Source organism: Aythya ferina (assembly GCF_964211825.1).
Source record: "Aythya ferina genome assembly, chromosome: 4".
In the NCBI taxonomy this organism is placed as follows: Eukaryota; Metazoa; Chordata; class Aves; order Anseriformes; family Anatidae; genus Aythya; species Aythya ferina.
In genome coordinates this window covers 69,089,024-69,105,165 of record NC_140300.1, presented here as the reverse complement: position 1 = coordinate 69,105,165, position 16,142 = coordinate 69,089,024, and the positions used below count along the sequence as shown (strand labels likewise).

Here is a 16,142-nt window from a genome sequence, read left to right as displayed (position 1 = left end):
CAGTCTGGTGCTTTTGGATAGCTCTAGGATATGTGGAAACATTGTGGCCCCGTCACTGCAGTCCAAAGGCTGTCATCAGTGGAGCCAACAGAAGGGATCACATTCCCTTAGGTGCTGGTATGCTTCAGCCACATTATTTATTTGCGGCTGGAGCAAGAGGATTCACTGTTGTTGGACTGGAGTCTTTGTTGTGGCGAGCCCTGCCAGATACACTAAGCACTTTAAATATCTGAGCAGATGCATCCTGGAAGCTCTGCCACTGGTGTCAGTTGGGAATCCTATTCCTTACCTTACAAAATCTAGCTTTAATTTATTGACTGTCTCCGAGACTCAGCTGCCAGGTTACTGCATTTCTAAAGATTTGGTCTTTTTCCTTCATCAGTTTAACTGCATGATAATTCCATTTCACCAAATACTGATACGGTTCTGCCTTCGCTTTCCTCCTGCTTGTCTCTCTGTCAAACACCCTCACTCTCTCCTTTTGAGTCTCACTTCTGTCCCAGCTTTTTCCTCATTCTTGCTTTGTCCTGTCTCATTAGGTATCCCTCAACCTTTGCACTTTTCAGACCATCATTACTCACTTCAAAGACATTACTGAGTCCTGAGAAATGGGTAGTAGAGGGAATTTTATAAAGAACGGGGAAATAGGACCTTTGGCTGGTTGTCTGCTGCTTTTATTAACAAATACCCTTTGGTAATGAAGACTTCAAGGGGGCTTCATTAGGGTTTAAGAAGAGAACAGCATGAAAGTTAATTACCTGGAGCCAAGAATCTGTATTTTCCCTTCAGCAGTCCAGTGCTATGCTTTAAAGGCAATCAATGGAGGGTTGTCTGGCAAACATTCAATCTTTCCTTGAAATGTTCAGTGTAATTAGAGCCTCTCCTGTCTGTCACGAAGACAAATTGTTTGTGGACTATTAGCAGTTGAGTACTGTACTATGCCTTCAACTTTTATCGTAATTATAATACCAATATTCAAGGAAATACCCCAAACTGAGAAATGGGAACTTATTACTAAGCTAATTGCTTGGTAATGAATTGCTGCTGCTCATGGAGAAACATTCTGTTTTTCCCCTTCATTTTCTTTAGGGCCATCAGTATTTGCAATGCAAATATAAACTGACTTAGAAGCTTTCTGTAAAAAGAATCATCTATCCCATGGTTGTGGCTAATGTATATATATATTTTTTAACTGGGGCATGTATTTCTGTGAAGGAGAACGAGGGGGAAAGACAAAACAAAACAAAACAAAAAAATCCTACAATGACAACAATGAAAAGGGAAATCTAACGCTGTCCAAAATTTAGTGATTAGAGAGAAACAAAGATTTCAGTAGTCTCACAGAAGTTACAGTCAGCTGCTTATTGGAAAATTGTATTTTTTTTCTCTTATGCTATGTTGATACTTTACAGTTATAATGACTTTGTGTGCAGCTCTTGTCAATTAACTGTAAGTAATAATGTGGTTGTTAAGACGTGAGGACATACCAAAGCCTCTGTCCAGCAAGAATGCTAGCAAATGTGCGTATGTGTGTGGGATGAAGATGTGGTGGAAGAGTTGATTTGGGTTTAGGGAGCAGTAATAAATGCTTAATCATTTCTGGAGAGTCTCAGTGGTGATAATCCTTGTCACTGCAAGCCTTTGAAAAAAGATGAAGAAGTCTAACTCAAACAGCCAGTTAATCATATTGAATAGAAAAATAAGTGGATGGATGAATCAGTTCTGTTTGCTTTGTCACCTTCAAAGCAGCCACTATTTTATAACATTGTCATTACTTTATGCGTGTGTGGGGGGAGAGTTACAAGAATGGTTTTAATATATGAGGCTGACCAGGCTCGAAGTCAGCTGTAGATGAAGTTCTTAATTGCCTGTAAAGCAGGATATTTGGCACAGTAAGAGAAAAAGAAAACATATCAGTAGTCCCAGTTGACCTGGAAGTTTTGGGTGAGTTGTCAAATGTGCAAAATGCAATTCAGCTGCCTCCTTCCAAAGGCAGGGGGAAAAAATCATATTAAAAAGTTGTAGGTTTCAGTGAGGCTGCAGTTATTTATGCCAGCTGAGAGTCTAACCTAGAACATCCAGCTGCATTGTGATATAACATTGTAGAAAGCATTTAAAAGGGAATAAGAAGCAGGGATGTCTTCCTGTTTAGTACATCAGATCAAGCAGTTTGGGATATAGGACTTTTTGAAATGCACACCTTAACTTGGGTTTTACCTTCTGTAGTGCTGTCTCATGTGCTGAATCTCGTACTGATGGAGTGCAATACCTACTGGAATGGAACAGCATGTACTGGTTGCCTACCTTAAAGAAAAAAGGTGTGTGGTTCTGTGTTTCTGCTAAAGAGCTGATTAGCATCACGTTTCTTATCATAATACGCACACTTAGACTTAGACTTGTATTTCATTTTGGAGAAAAAAACAAAAACACAACACTGCAACACCTCTGTAGCAGTGGCTCTTTTAAATTCGGAATAAGTGTGTGACCCATTTCACTATTCCCTTAACTGGACTGATTTATATCCTGTACATTACATCTTCTGTTCCAGGTAGTGTTCTGAGCAAGCATGTTGAAGCTCTGTTGTATTGACATGTGGCCTTTCAATTCATTCCCTAGTCACAGCAACTTCTCTTTTTATGCAGCTTTCTACCTAAATCGGCTTTGCTCCTTTTCTTACCCTGCTGCGTGTCCTGTTGCAGCACGCTGTCCCTGGCTTCTCTCTGGTTGTTTCCCTTCATGTGCAGTGTTCTTTGGTAAAAACATCTTTTGTTTTCTTCTATGCTGTATTTTTTTCCCCAATTCTTTTCTATTATACTCTCCAGGGTTTTGCTTGCTTGTTTTCTTTTCTGTCTGGCCAGTCTATATTGACTTTCTTGGACATTAAAGATGTTTAAAAGCAGTTTGAAAAATATATTCAGAACTCTTAATTTCCTAAATGATGTTGGCGGCTTTCTTTTCTGTACTCAGACAATTCCTATCCCCTGTGGAGTCTGAAAGCTTGGACTGCGTGGTTTTTCTTTTTTTCTTTTTTTTTCTTTTTATTTTTTGTGTGTGCTGTGACTTGCAAACTGATGAGATATTAACGCAGAGCAATCCATGCATGAGGAAAATCCATGCAAAACCTTGACAAATCCCTGTGCAAGGAAGGTGTACCCATAGTTGCCACTGCTTGGAGGCACTTCATAAGAGCTGTGGTAGGAGACTGAACACTGCCTAGATTCAGGTCAGGGTCCTTAGTCAGATCTGTTTATTTTTGAACACGTGTTGATGGCTAAGGAGAGGTTGTGTGTGCTCCCACATCCTAACCTGACTCAGGGTAGGATTTCTGTTGTGGGGACATGGTCCCAAGGTCTGTTTTTGCTTTCTGGGCCATCTCAATGAACCTGATTGAGAAGGCACAAGGCAGAAATGGTGATCAAAGAGAGAGAGAAATGGTGTTAGAACTGGCAATAGAGCACAGTAATCCCTTGCTTGCAGCAATACAGCTGGCCTGCCAAGACCGCTGCTTCTTACACTGCTGACTTGTCCTCTGCTGTGTCTTGATGTTATGGCAGTCGATGTAATTCAAGGTAGCCTACTAGTATCTGGAGTGTGAATTTCAAAGTAGCTGTTGAGATAGCATCCAGCAAATAGGCCACAGGGAAAACACGGGGATTCGCAGATCCAACTTGTGCACATCCTAATTAGGAAGGACTAGGAATAATTCTGTATTGTGAGGAAAAAATCTGTATTGTAAGGAAAAAATCTGTATTGTAAGGAAAAAATTTCCTACCCTTTGTAGGAAAGTAACCTGACAAATTTCCCAGAGAAGAGCTGGCATGATTGCCCTTGGTATAATGTGAAACCCTGACACCAGAGGGTGGGTTTGGATTTACAAAGGCTTTCTCTGGATGGCAGAGGAACACGCCAGAGTATTGCTGCTAGAATACACGTACGCTGCATGTCTGGCCTAGATTGTTCAGGTATCAAACAGACCTTGAGAGCAAAACCACAGGTTGTATGTGTGGTGCTCTCTTCCCACTCTGGCTAGTAGCTAGTGTGGGCAAGATAATTGTTCTGGGTCATACAAGCCAAATAAGCATGTAAGCATGTTTTGCGGGAGGAAAAACTATAGTAAGCTGACATAAATATCTTGGGTGCTTCAAACTGATTTTGCAAACAGTCCAGCTGATTATTTTTTTTTTTTAGACACTGATAGAATGAAAGGGTATAGGTATCGTCCCTATTTTTCAAAGGTCAGTCTTTTCATGAGTATAGCCACTATATATATATATGGCTATATACATATATATATATATAGCCACTGTGCTCTTCTTCAGATTCTGCTCTGTGTATTTTAATTATCCCAGGTGTTTTCTCAGTTATGTTTGAAAATAAATTGTAGCGTTGAACGATGTGTGATCTGTGCAGAACTTCAGCCATAGCTTGTGTCCAGATTCTGCTCTGCATGTATCTGTAGCTGTAATTCAATGTGTTCTGGGCTGCTTGTTAGCCTGCCTTTTTGGACGATTGCCACACATTGATATAGAATAGGAAAGCTCAGACTGACCTGCCCTGATACTTTCCTTGTGCCAAGGAAAAGGGTATGTATAAAATGATTTCTGCAGTTCCAAGCAGGAGCTAACACTTGTGCCAGTAATGTATCACTGCACACCTTTTTTTTTTTTTTTTTTGTATTTTTATTTTTTATGAGTGCCTGCTTAACAAATGTCCTCCAAAAGCACCGATGTTCTTTCAAAGCCACAGCCACGTCTTATAAAAACGTTGGAGCCCTCAATACCTTGTTCAATAGCAAACCTTTGAGAGGTTTATCAAATGATGTGGATAACTCTAGTCATGAGACCAATGTAAAACATCAGTACCATGAATTGTTTGAAAAGACAGTGATTATGACAAAAAAAAAAAACAAGTTGTACTTGAAATATCACAGTAATATCAGATGATATTTAATGACAGTGGCAATAAACAAATGAATAGTAAGGGACTGATGTATACTGTAAGTCCTTCCCATTACATGTTTGTTCCTATCTAAATCAATGTATAAGGGTTTTTAAAGAAATATTTTCTCTAACTAACATCTGCTGTGTTGTTCTGCTGGGAGTTAATGAAAAGGCAATTGAAGTCCTGTGCAGAGTGATGACCACAAAGCACAAATGAATGCTCTGAGTAGGATCATTTGATGGTATTTGTCCTACAGACTGAAGCAAGCAACACAAGGTGCAGAAGAGCTGAGCTACATGGAAAGCAATGGGGTTGGAAGGAAGAGAGTGGGTTGTTCTGAAGTGAACCCCTAGTTTGTTACCTTGCTTGGGGAAAGAGAGATTTTTCAAAAATGTCCAAGGAATTGCATTTATGTTAACTATGATGGATGCTTGTGTCTAAAACCTAATGATTGCTCAAGTCCTTTGTACCTCTCTACCCCTAACTGTCAAAAAATAGTGGGCTTGGGAGGTTTCATAAACACCACCAGAGTGGCAGAGTGACTGATGTTCTTGTAGCAGTTTTGCTCGTGATTACTGTGCTCTGTGTGCCTCGTTTCCAGTGTGTCCAAATTGTCCACCCGTTTTCTGTTGTAGCTGAATGCTGGTGTAGTTTGGAAGCACAAAAAAGCATCTGTCACTTTGAAACTTGTAGACTGGTTTGGATATCCAAGTCCTCTTCCCCAAATTGTCATTAAATCATTTATGGACTTCTACAGGACAGATTTACAGGCATGAAGAATCTGTAGGCATTGGCAGGAAAGATAACAGGTGAGTTGGCTTGGCCAAAATTAGTCAGATCTTGTTTGTATATGTTAGAGGCGGATTATTAATGCCAAGTATAGACAACCTAGGATAGACCTTGTTAAATGATTTGACATACAACAGAGTTTGGACCATCAGTTTAAACTCATCGTTTATATTGTCCTTGTCATCACGTTATTCAGAGGCTTGCTGTATGGGTGTATCTTAAAAATCTGTCCTGTTTTCTGGTAAACAGGACTTTCAGGATATTACTGGCATTTAATTTGGAGTTTTCCTTGATAAGGTTACCTCTGGTGAGAAGTGCCTTGCTGTTGAAACCTGAAGATCGGGAAAGAGCCTATGGTTTCTGAAACAAACATTCACATGCAAGCAGCTGTCATTTTTTTGGTGTGGGAGTTAAATGCTTAACTCTTTCTTCCCCTTTAAAATAGCCTACCCAAAAGTAAGGCATGCTGTCTGTGTGAACTGTGAAATAAGTGTCAAATCCACCACCAGCCCTAAGGGGGGTGAGTGAATGCCTTTTAGTCATAATACATAGGTCCTCATCAGCAACCGAACCTTTCCTTGTGTGAAAGTGTTGGCTCTCTAGGTGAAAGTTAGCTGTCAACACTACTTTTGTAGGGACAGATCTTGTTTCATGTCAGGTTAGGAGAAATGGCTGGAATTACGAATAGTGGGTCAACTCAAAACGCAGCAATGAACAGATTTGCACCCCATATTAAAGCGGATGGATTGATTTTCCTCCTTATCTACACCTCATTTGCTGATACAGGTGTTTCTTTTGTATAACCCCCTGCACTGTGTGACTGGAAATTCTTTGGGAAAAACTTTGTGAACCAGCGTTGTCTCTCTAGCTTCGGTTAATGATCATTCCTGTTTCTAAACCTGGCGCCTTTGACTTCGTTTTCTATGTTGTGCTCTGAGGGCCTGAAGAGGAATACCTAAGAGACATAATTAAAATGTTTAGCTGGAGTATGTCTTGGTTTAGACTGACCAGCCTTTTGGATGTAGTACTGTAAATAAAGAACAGTACCTTCCGCATGCTCTCTTCTCCCTCCCTCTCTCGCTCCTCTCCCATCAGCAAGGAAAAGTTTCCAGCCTCTGTATCTTGAAGTATCCCTTGTGGTGCCTTTGTAAGCAGCATCTTAAAGGTTATTCCAAGAGCCTGGCTAAATGTTACCGTCTCTTCAGGGAGAGTGACAAAATACCCGCTAATGTGGAGCTAAAATCTTTTAAACCTTTTAAATCTGGTAAACCTTCTGATAATAAGTAAGAAATACTTTGCCTCTAATATTTCATTTTATGCTTTAAAGTGCACCTGCTCACCTGCACTCTACAAGGAAAATTAAACATTAACAGCTTCTCATTAGTATTATAAGCCTTTTGGGAATATCAAGTTTCAGGAAAAAATATTTGTCAGTCTGTGGATGAATTTTCAAACTCACAGCGGGTGAATAGCTTAGGAGAACATTATAAGAGAGCTCTCCTTTGGCTTGTTGGTTTGAATCAGGAGTAGCTGAAATTTTATAATCTTAAACTGGTAGCTAAAGGTTACAAACCAAAATTTAGAAACTTAGAGTTGGAGAAACAAGTCTGTAATGGCAGGTGGCATTGATAGCCTTGAGTGGAGGGGCACTGATCTGCATCACCTGGGCAGGTATTTTCCTAAGGGCAGGTTGGGAGATCGGGGAATTGAGGCCACCTGAGCTGAGCACCTTCCCCAAGAAGGCAGGGTGTCAGCCCTGAAGGAGCTGGCTTGGTGAGTACCTCAGGGTAAGCACTTGTCTTGTTTTTGCTGGGACAGGTAAGACCAGAGCCTGTGAGGAGGCTGTAGATGTTGTGTTATGAATCCTGCAGCTAGTTGCACTTCTCTTGCAATGTTTTCAATTTACGTAGGGTTTTAGAGGAATGTAAGCATGTGTTGTGCTCTTGCATGTCCCTTCAGATTAGAGTTGCTTTGAGTGGTGTTAACTCATAAAAAAAAACCTCTTTCCTAATGGCTTTTGTTTCTGGCCAATTGGGTAAATTTAATTTACAACATGTTGTAGTTAAATGTAGTACAAGCTTTCAGTGAACAGAGTGGTGAGGGTGTAAGTACTAGTGTTAGGTGTTTTTGGTTATGAAAGTCTGCTGATGTTCAGGCATTTAGGTGCCTAAATGCCATCACACGTGTCTTAGTTCAGCATGATTATAAAATTGCATCTCTAGCAATGGAAACGAGATTTAAAAAGCAGGCCCAAATGCTTAAAATGCTTATCTTAACATTGATTTTTCAATATGTCTGTGGTTAATCTTTGCAATTTTGTTGCCACAGTGGGGAAAATCATCTTGTGACTTTCTGCCTGTGTACTGGGAGATGTCTGGATTTCTGAACGATGAATTGAGTCATTTATGTCTTTGTGCCATTTGGGGGGAGATCCTAACACAAACTAGATTATCAAGGCTAAGAAACTAGATCCAGGAATGCGTTTGGTTAGAGATTTTAATAAATCTCTTGTGTTTATGCATGTATATACACACATACACCTTAGTGAATGTGTGTGGATACATGCTCTGAAATTTTGTCAATCTGGATAATCAGTGTAATTAGCTGAGGCTCTTGAAGAACCGCATCAGATGATTTCCCTTCAGAGCTAAACACCATTTATCTGTAGTGCCTCATTTCTCATCTTTTCTCACGAGTAAGATATATAGTTTAGGGGAAAGTAATGGAATTTTTGGGAATATCAGTTCATGGATCTAGATGAGAAGAGGCTGCACTGTGAATGGAATATTTAGAGTGCAAATGGATGGGACTTCCAGGAGACCTTGGATGTGTCACCGACATTTCTACATTCTTGCAGGCCCTTTTGAGAGTCCAGACTACAACTGCTGCTCAGGGGCAAAGCTGAGCCTGTGTCTCTCACTGGTAGGTCATAATTAGTGAGTGTTTCAGGAGATTAGCCATGTCAGATTTTCTGTCTCTGAGTAAAAACCTCAGGAGCCCTGAGCTGCCCCTCTGAGGATTGTTTGATTGGTATCAATGTCTATTTGCTCTCTGAAGGTCAGCAGAGCATTTCCATCTTACTTCCCTTTGTCCTTTCCTGGTCAGGGACTCTCTCCCCTCACTGTGCTTCTAAAAAGGTGTTTTTAGGAAATAATTCTGTATGCTACCAATAAGAGTATGAACATAAAGCTGAGATAATGTGCAAGGGGGTATCTGACCATACTGGTATCTTCGTTCGCTCTTCGACTAAGATTTAGCCAAATTCCTCCTTCCTTCTATTTCAGAAAAAAATGAAGGGTTTCCTCCTCATACAGAAAAATTACTGTGTGGAAAAATAACTGCAGAGTGTAGCAGGTATAAGCTCATAACTGCAGTATGAGAGTGATCATTTGTGACACAACTACCTTGTATTGAATAGGTACCATAGGTAATTAGTGGCACCACTGGGTAGGTGTGACATCAGCTGACCCTTGGAAAGGAGGAGAATACTCAGTGCTTTAATATCACAGCCACTATCCCTTCGTATGCTGACTAATTTTTACAGAGATAGCCTGGCAGGGTTTGCTGTGGCCTTGTGGTTTTTTAGTCAGCTGTCTCCACTTGTATGCATGCAATTCTGTCAGAGCATGTCTGGCATGCACAAATTCATTTTCTGATGTAAGAAGCACATTTACCAACGCTCCACATGAAGGAGTCAGCTATATGTGAGCCCATTTGTTTGAAAATAAGAGATGGACAGAAAAAAAATTGTGCCATCCGTATTTGTATGCTGTCCTCAGAATCAGGTCTGGATTTTTCACTATATGGAAGATCTTCCTTAGAGTTCAAATTGAACTGAACTGAAATGCAGTGAAAATGTAAATGAAAGCTCCCTTACAGGCCATGGGAAGCTCAAAGTGAAGCCTGCTAAGCAAGCTGAATTTCCAAAGCTAAGTGCCAAATGCATCTCTGACACAAGTTTTCCAAATCCACCTAAGATTTCTCATATATGTTACAGGGGTAAAGAGACTTGTTTTAAACAAAGCTGAGTTGTGTGAGACTTGCAGGTTTTAACATGAGAGAGTAAAACAGCTGAGGTTATTTTTCCCATCTTTATTCAAGTCTTTATTTTTTTTTGACTGCATCTCTATATTTGTCTCTACCCACTTTTCTCCTGCTAGTATTTTAAAGATGGTTGAATGCACAAAAGGAAAATTATTTGTTGTAGGCTTTGAAATACTTTGCATGTTTTCACTGCAAATATATTACCATTAAGTCTACAATGGCTATTTTTTATCTAGGAATTGTCTGTATTGATCTTTGAAGAGCCTATCACATGTAGAAGTGTTTTATGTGATTGTTTATGTATTGATTTAAAAATACATCTCACACGCACAAAAAAAAATATATATTCTGATTTTTTTTTCCTTGGCTATGCACATTTGATACCTGCATTTGATCAAAATACCATGCAGAACTCTACATAAAAAGTTTTGTGTGAAGTATTTTAGTTAAGTGAAAAGCTACAAAAGGCTTGGCCAAATCTGGGATAGAAATCTTATTTCTAATTGACTTTTGGGGGGTTGTCCTTGCATCGTTATATCTCTTAGAAGTCTCTCTGGTATTTTGGAGGCTAAGCAATGATTGTGGGACTTTGCTGAACCTCATCAGAGTTCCACTTTTTTTTCTTTTCCCCCCTGGGTAACTCATCAATTATGAGCTATTTGATTTGATATCTTTTCATTCTGATGCTTGCATTGCAGTAGCATAACATTTCCAATTTTATGAAAAACAACAGAATCTGAACCAGACCAAGATGAGTTTTTAAAACATCATTGAGGGGGCTGTGTGTGGGGGGATTTGGAATAAAAAAGACGTTTTTAGTCAAAGGAAACGTTATTTTGTTTACATTCCCATATCTCCAAGTTAGTTTGATGGTTCATTCCAAAACACAGCTATTGCAATCATGTGTACTGCATTCTAGTGTTCAGGAGTGGAGCGGTTTCTCTGGTCATTTTAGTGAGCTGGCAACACTTCCCTCTGAGGCAGAAAGTTTTCACTACCTCAACTGCAGATCAAGTCATCTTTGTCCAAATCTTTGAGCTAGATTTATGGGGAATTTCATCATAGGAATTTGAGTGCCTGTTACTTCAAAGGAGTTTTTGGTGTCCAAGAAATGTCTTTCAGTCAAGAGAGAGTGTTTTTCTTTATTAGTATTATTTTTCTCCTTTTTTTCCTCCTTTTTTTTCTCCTCAAAAATTCTACAATTTTATTTTTATTAAATTCAAAATAATATTCTAATTTGCCAGTAGTCCTGAGCCTGTCAACAGACAATTATCCTTCCCCACTTAGGTTTCATGGGGATGTGATGAGAGCCTGTGGTCAGGTAAATGAGTTAAAATGTCTGGTAAAGGTCAGGGCCACACAGAACCCAAGGGAGTATTGCTTATGGCTCCAAAGCTATTTAAATACCGTGGTTTAGCTTGGCTGATACCATTCACAGAAGGTCATTGGAAGGAAAGTTTGCTTGCTTGGTTATTTATTTAAGAAAAAAAATGGTAGAAAGGCATGAGGTGCTAAAGTAAATGAGATTGTAAACCTGTGTTTTTTTAATACTGGTGCAGAAAGTGGAGTTTAGGTGTAGAAATACGTTGGAGTCGGGATGACTTCGCAAATCTGGTATTGGAAATTATGTTGGAGCTGCTGTAAAAAGAGGGGGGTAATAGGTGCAATTTGAGACAAATAAGCTAATCACAGTCACTCTCAGCCTAATCACAGGTTCTGATGCATGAAGCCTTACTCTTATCCCCCTTAGAAGTCATTGTAAAAGCAGCATTCAAACTGGGGAAAAAACCCAACATGTTTAGAAGTTAGATTTCAGGCCTGCCTCTGTTTCATCTCAGTTTGTAAAAACCTGTGCTGAAGGCTGTGTGTTGCTTTCAGTCTCGTACAGCATCCAGAAGTGTCCCTTAGCAGTAAGCATGGCAAAGGAGAATAATACTCTGATGGTGGCATATCACATTCCCCCCCCCATTTTAGAACAGGAATGGTAAACAGCTGAAAATAGCATGCACTACTCCTCTTCCTATATAAAACATGTACAAAAGGTAAAAGAGATGTAGATCTTAGAGGAGACATGGTTAATGGCAGACTTGTGTTTTAAATTTATTAACTGTCTAAAATTTTTAGAATCAGAAGTCACATTACTTTTTCCATTAACGTTGTTCCAAATTCAGAAGGAAACAGCCATGGTGGAGGTGGGAAACAACCGTAGTTTAAAACAAATTACTTTGCATGTGGAAGAAATCAGATTCTTGCTTTTCACTGACTTTTTTTTTTTTTTTTTTAATTCTAGTACAAGTTCTTCTATGGAGTTGCCTATGTGAGACTCCATTAATTACTATTTTTAATATATATTTAATTTGGTACTTACAAAAAAAAATAAATCATAGAATCATGGAATATCCCGAGTTAGAAGGGACCAAAAGGAGCATCAGGTCCAACTCCTGGCTCCACGCAGGACCACCCAGAAATCAGACTGTACATCTGAGAGCACTGTCCAAGCACTCCTTGAACTCCAGCAGCTCGGTGCTGTGACCATGTCCCTGAGCAGCCTGTTCCAGTGCCCGAGCACCCTCTGGGTGCGGACCCTTTCCCTAACCCCCAGCCTGACCCTCCCCTGTCCCAGCTCCATGCCGTTCCCTCGGGTCCTGTTGCTGTCCCCAAAGAGCAGAGCTCAGCGCCTGCCCCTCCGCTCCCTGTGAGGGAGCTTCAGGCCGCCATGAGGCCTCCCCTCGGCCTGCTCTGCTCGGGGCTGAACAAACCAAGGGACCTCAGCTGCTCCTCATGCCTTTTCCCCTCTAGACCCTTTACCATCTTCGTGGCTGTCCCTTAAACACTCTCTGATAGTTTTATGTCCTTTTTATACTATGGTGCCCAAAACTGCACGCTGTACTCAAAGTGAGGCTGCACCAGGGCGGAGCGGGTCAACCACTTCCCTCAACCAGTTAGCAATACTGTGCCTGATGCACCCTTAGAGCATCTGCTAGTCCTACATCCCTGTCATTTACGAAAACATTAAAGAGACCTGGCACTTATGGGCCTTTATGCTAGTCACTGCTTTCCTGTTGTTGCAGAACTTGAATGCTGAATGCAGATAAAGACCCAATTTCTCTTCTAAGTGCCTTTGGAGGATTAAATACACTGTAATGTCAGGAGGAAAGAAGGGTTAGCACTGTATCAAAATACACAGGGAAAAAAAAAAAAAAAAAAAAAACAACATTAAAAATGCTTCAAAGGGTCACTTGCATATAATCTGGATGATGCCGATACAGCCTTGGATATGTACGTTCAGTATGTTCAGCTCCGTCAACTTGTCTGGCAACCAGGGAAGTTCTCTGTGCTAGAAACACAGCACAGCCACAACAACTCTGTATTCTAAGTATTTCTTCTGCTTCTTAATGTTACGTACTTTCTGCTACTCCCCAGCAAGAATAAGGTTGTCTCTAAATAAATGGTATCTTGAACTTCTCAGCTAATTTCCTAGTATCTTTTTCTTAGGGTTGTGTTTGCTGCACAAAATAAATAAATAAAGGTGAAGGTTATTTCCATCTCTCTAGCAAGAAGATGAGCTCCTGTTTTTGAGCAATTGGCCAGAGACTGGTACGTTAAAAACCACCCACTCTTCCTTAGTGGATGAGGTGCACTCTGGGGATGGAGTGAAAGGTAGGAGCTGTCTCTGATGACAGGTCTATTGTACAGTGTTTTTGGAGGAATATAGATAAGGGAGGTAAATTGGTTAAAAGTCCTGGTTGTTTACAATGTCTAAGGGCCCTTCTAGGCTTACACAGGTGATTATACAGACCTGTGACATCTACATGTAGTCCTGGTATGAAATCTACCTTCTGTACATTACTGCTTATACTGTCCTATTTATAGTAGAAGAAGAAAAGGGTAGCTAGAAAAGGTGATTGGAAAAACGAAACAAAACATGATTCCTTTTATCCTTCCTATCTGTCCTTCCTAATCTTTTTGGATAACCAGCATGGTGGCAGATCATAACATGGTGTTTAATTAATCACAGAATCACAGAATTTTCTAGGTTGGAAGAGACCTCAAGGTCATCGAGTCCAACCTCCAACCTAACGCTAACAGCCCTCCACTAAACCATATCCCTAAGCTCTACATCTAAGCGTCTTTTGAAGACTTCCAGGGATGGTGACTCCACCACTTCCCTGGGCAGCCTGTTCCAATGCCTCACAACCCTTTCTGTAAAGAAGTTCTTCCTAACATCTAACCTAAAACTCCCCTGGCTCAACTTAAGCCCATTCCCCCTCGTCCTGTCACCAGGCACGTGGGAGAACAGGCCAACCCCCACCTCGCTACAGCCTCCTTTAAGGTATCTGTAAAGAGCAATAAGGTCACCCCTGAGCCTCCTCTTCTCCAGGCTGAACAAGCCCAGCTCCCTCAGCCGCTCCTCGTAGGACTTGTTCTCCAGGCCCCTCACCAGCTTCGTCGCCCTTCTCTGCACCCGCTCAAGCACCTCGATGTCCTTCTTGTAGCGAGGGGCCCAAAACTGAACACAGTACTCGAGGTGCGGCCTCACCAGAGCTGAGTACAGGGGGACGATCACCTCCCTAGCCCTGCTGGTCACGCTGTTCCTAATACAAGCCAGGATGCCGTTGGCCTTCTTGGCCACCTGAGCACACTGCTGGCTCATATTCAGCCGACTGTCCACCATCACTCCCAGGTCCTTCTCTGCCTGGCAGCTTTCCAACCATTCCTCTCCCAGCCTGTAGCTCTGCTTGGGGTTATTGCGCCCCAGGTGCAGGACCCGGCACTTGGCCTTGTTAAACTTCATGCAGTTGACCTCAGCCCATCGGTGCAGCCTATCCAGATCCTCCTGCAGAGCTTTCCTACCCTCAAGCAGATCGACACACGCACCTAACTAAATTAGGTTTTATTGTTTTCATTTGCTTTTTACTTAAACTTGCTCTATCCCAGACATAAAAGTAATGATTTAGATGGTTTCCTAATAGTAGTTTTTTAAAGATTTTGACTTTTTAGCTGCTTGTTATTTATTGTTTTTTCCTCTTTTTTTTTTTTTTCTTAATATTTTCTATAGACAAAGCAATAAGCTGATGGAAAATGTTGTGGTTTCTTGTATTTTGATTCAAGGGTTTTATATTTCATATTGTTTTATGTTATTTTAATGTATGCACACGCACAGACTTACATACTTTAAAGTTACAGGAGTTGGTATTTTGAAATAGTCATGTCCAAATCTAAATAACAGTGAATTGGTTCTATAATTAGGAAATATGACCAACTGGGGATGGGTGAATCCATATTTAAATGGGCATACTGGAATTCAGTATGATTTTCTTCTTTTTTAACTACTTCATTGTGTATACATACACGAATTTAGACATGAAGTACCTTTTTATAATCACAGAAACTTTCTCCTCATTTTTCCTCTGTGTAAGAATAACGTTCAGTAACTGCTTGGCAGTATTTTCAGGAGATTTTTACCTCCAGAAAATGATTTATTAACTAGAGTTCAGCTGCTTTTTGCTTTTGTTGCTGTTGACAAAAGGCACGTTTAAGCATGTTAAATTGGCTTAATGCAGTGGACAGAAATGATGGCTAAGAGTAGCAGAACTTGCTGCCAACACATATTTCTTCTTTGTACAATTTATAAGGACTAGTTAATCTGACCTCAAAGAAAAGAAACATATGCTCCACCAGATAAGGTGCTAGAGATGAATGAATCTGTCTGCTATGGAGCATTTGTTGGTATAAGAGAGAGAATTAAAAAATAAAAATAAAAAAAAATAAAAAAAAAAAGGAGCATGAGGGAAGGAAGTCTTAGACAGCCAAGTTCCAGAAGGGAAGAAGTGAAGTAAATCTGGGAAGTGACAGAAATGAAAGGAGAGAAGGGGGGATTAATGAGAGGGATGGTAAAGAGGCAGGTCTGCTGGCAGTCAGCACTCTCTCTGTGGCTTTGCTTCTTATTTTGCCCTCAGTTGTGGCTCTGGATTATGGCTTGAGTGCTGTGGGCTGCTGTGGGCCTTTGAATGAATCAGACTACTCGAAAAGTAGTGCTACATTAGGGGCGTAGTTTGGCAGTTGCCTAGCACTGATAGACCGTGCCATCAATAGGATCTGCTAGTCTCAGTAGTACTTACAGGTGCATACGCATTTTTTGAATGAATTATTAATTTTCATTTCAGTCTGGTGCTAAATACGCTGAAAAACTGAAAAATTATCTGGCTGGCTAGAAGCTTGAGATAAGTGTAGGTTTTTACAGAGGAGGAAATTAAAAATAAGAGAGGCATAAACAGAAAAGAAAGAGGAGAAAATGAATCTGAAACACAAATCTGTGTGGCTGTGTAGAGGCAGCATTTCATATCCAGGCTGCTGGCTTCGGTCTC

General features: G+C 40.5%; 1 long non-coding RNA gene across 1 annotated transcript in view; it reads left to right on the top strand.

Moving 5' to 3' along the window:
• Positions 1 to 7,445: 7,445 nt before the first annotated feature.
• The window catches only part of LOC311436854, a 131,157-nt gene continuing 122,460 nt past the window's right edge, over positions 7,446 to 16,142 (top strand). Inside the window, exon 1 of the long non-coding RNA XR_014693128.1 lies at positions 7,446 to 7,503. This is a non-coding gene — a long non-coding RNA (uncharacterized lncRNA). The remainder of the gene's footprint in view (positions 7,504 to 16,142) is intronic.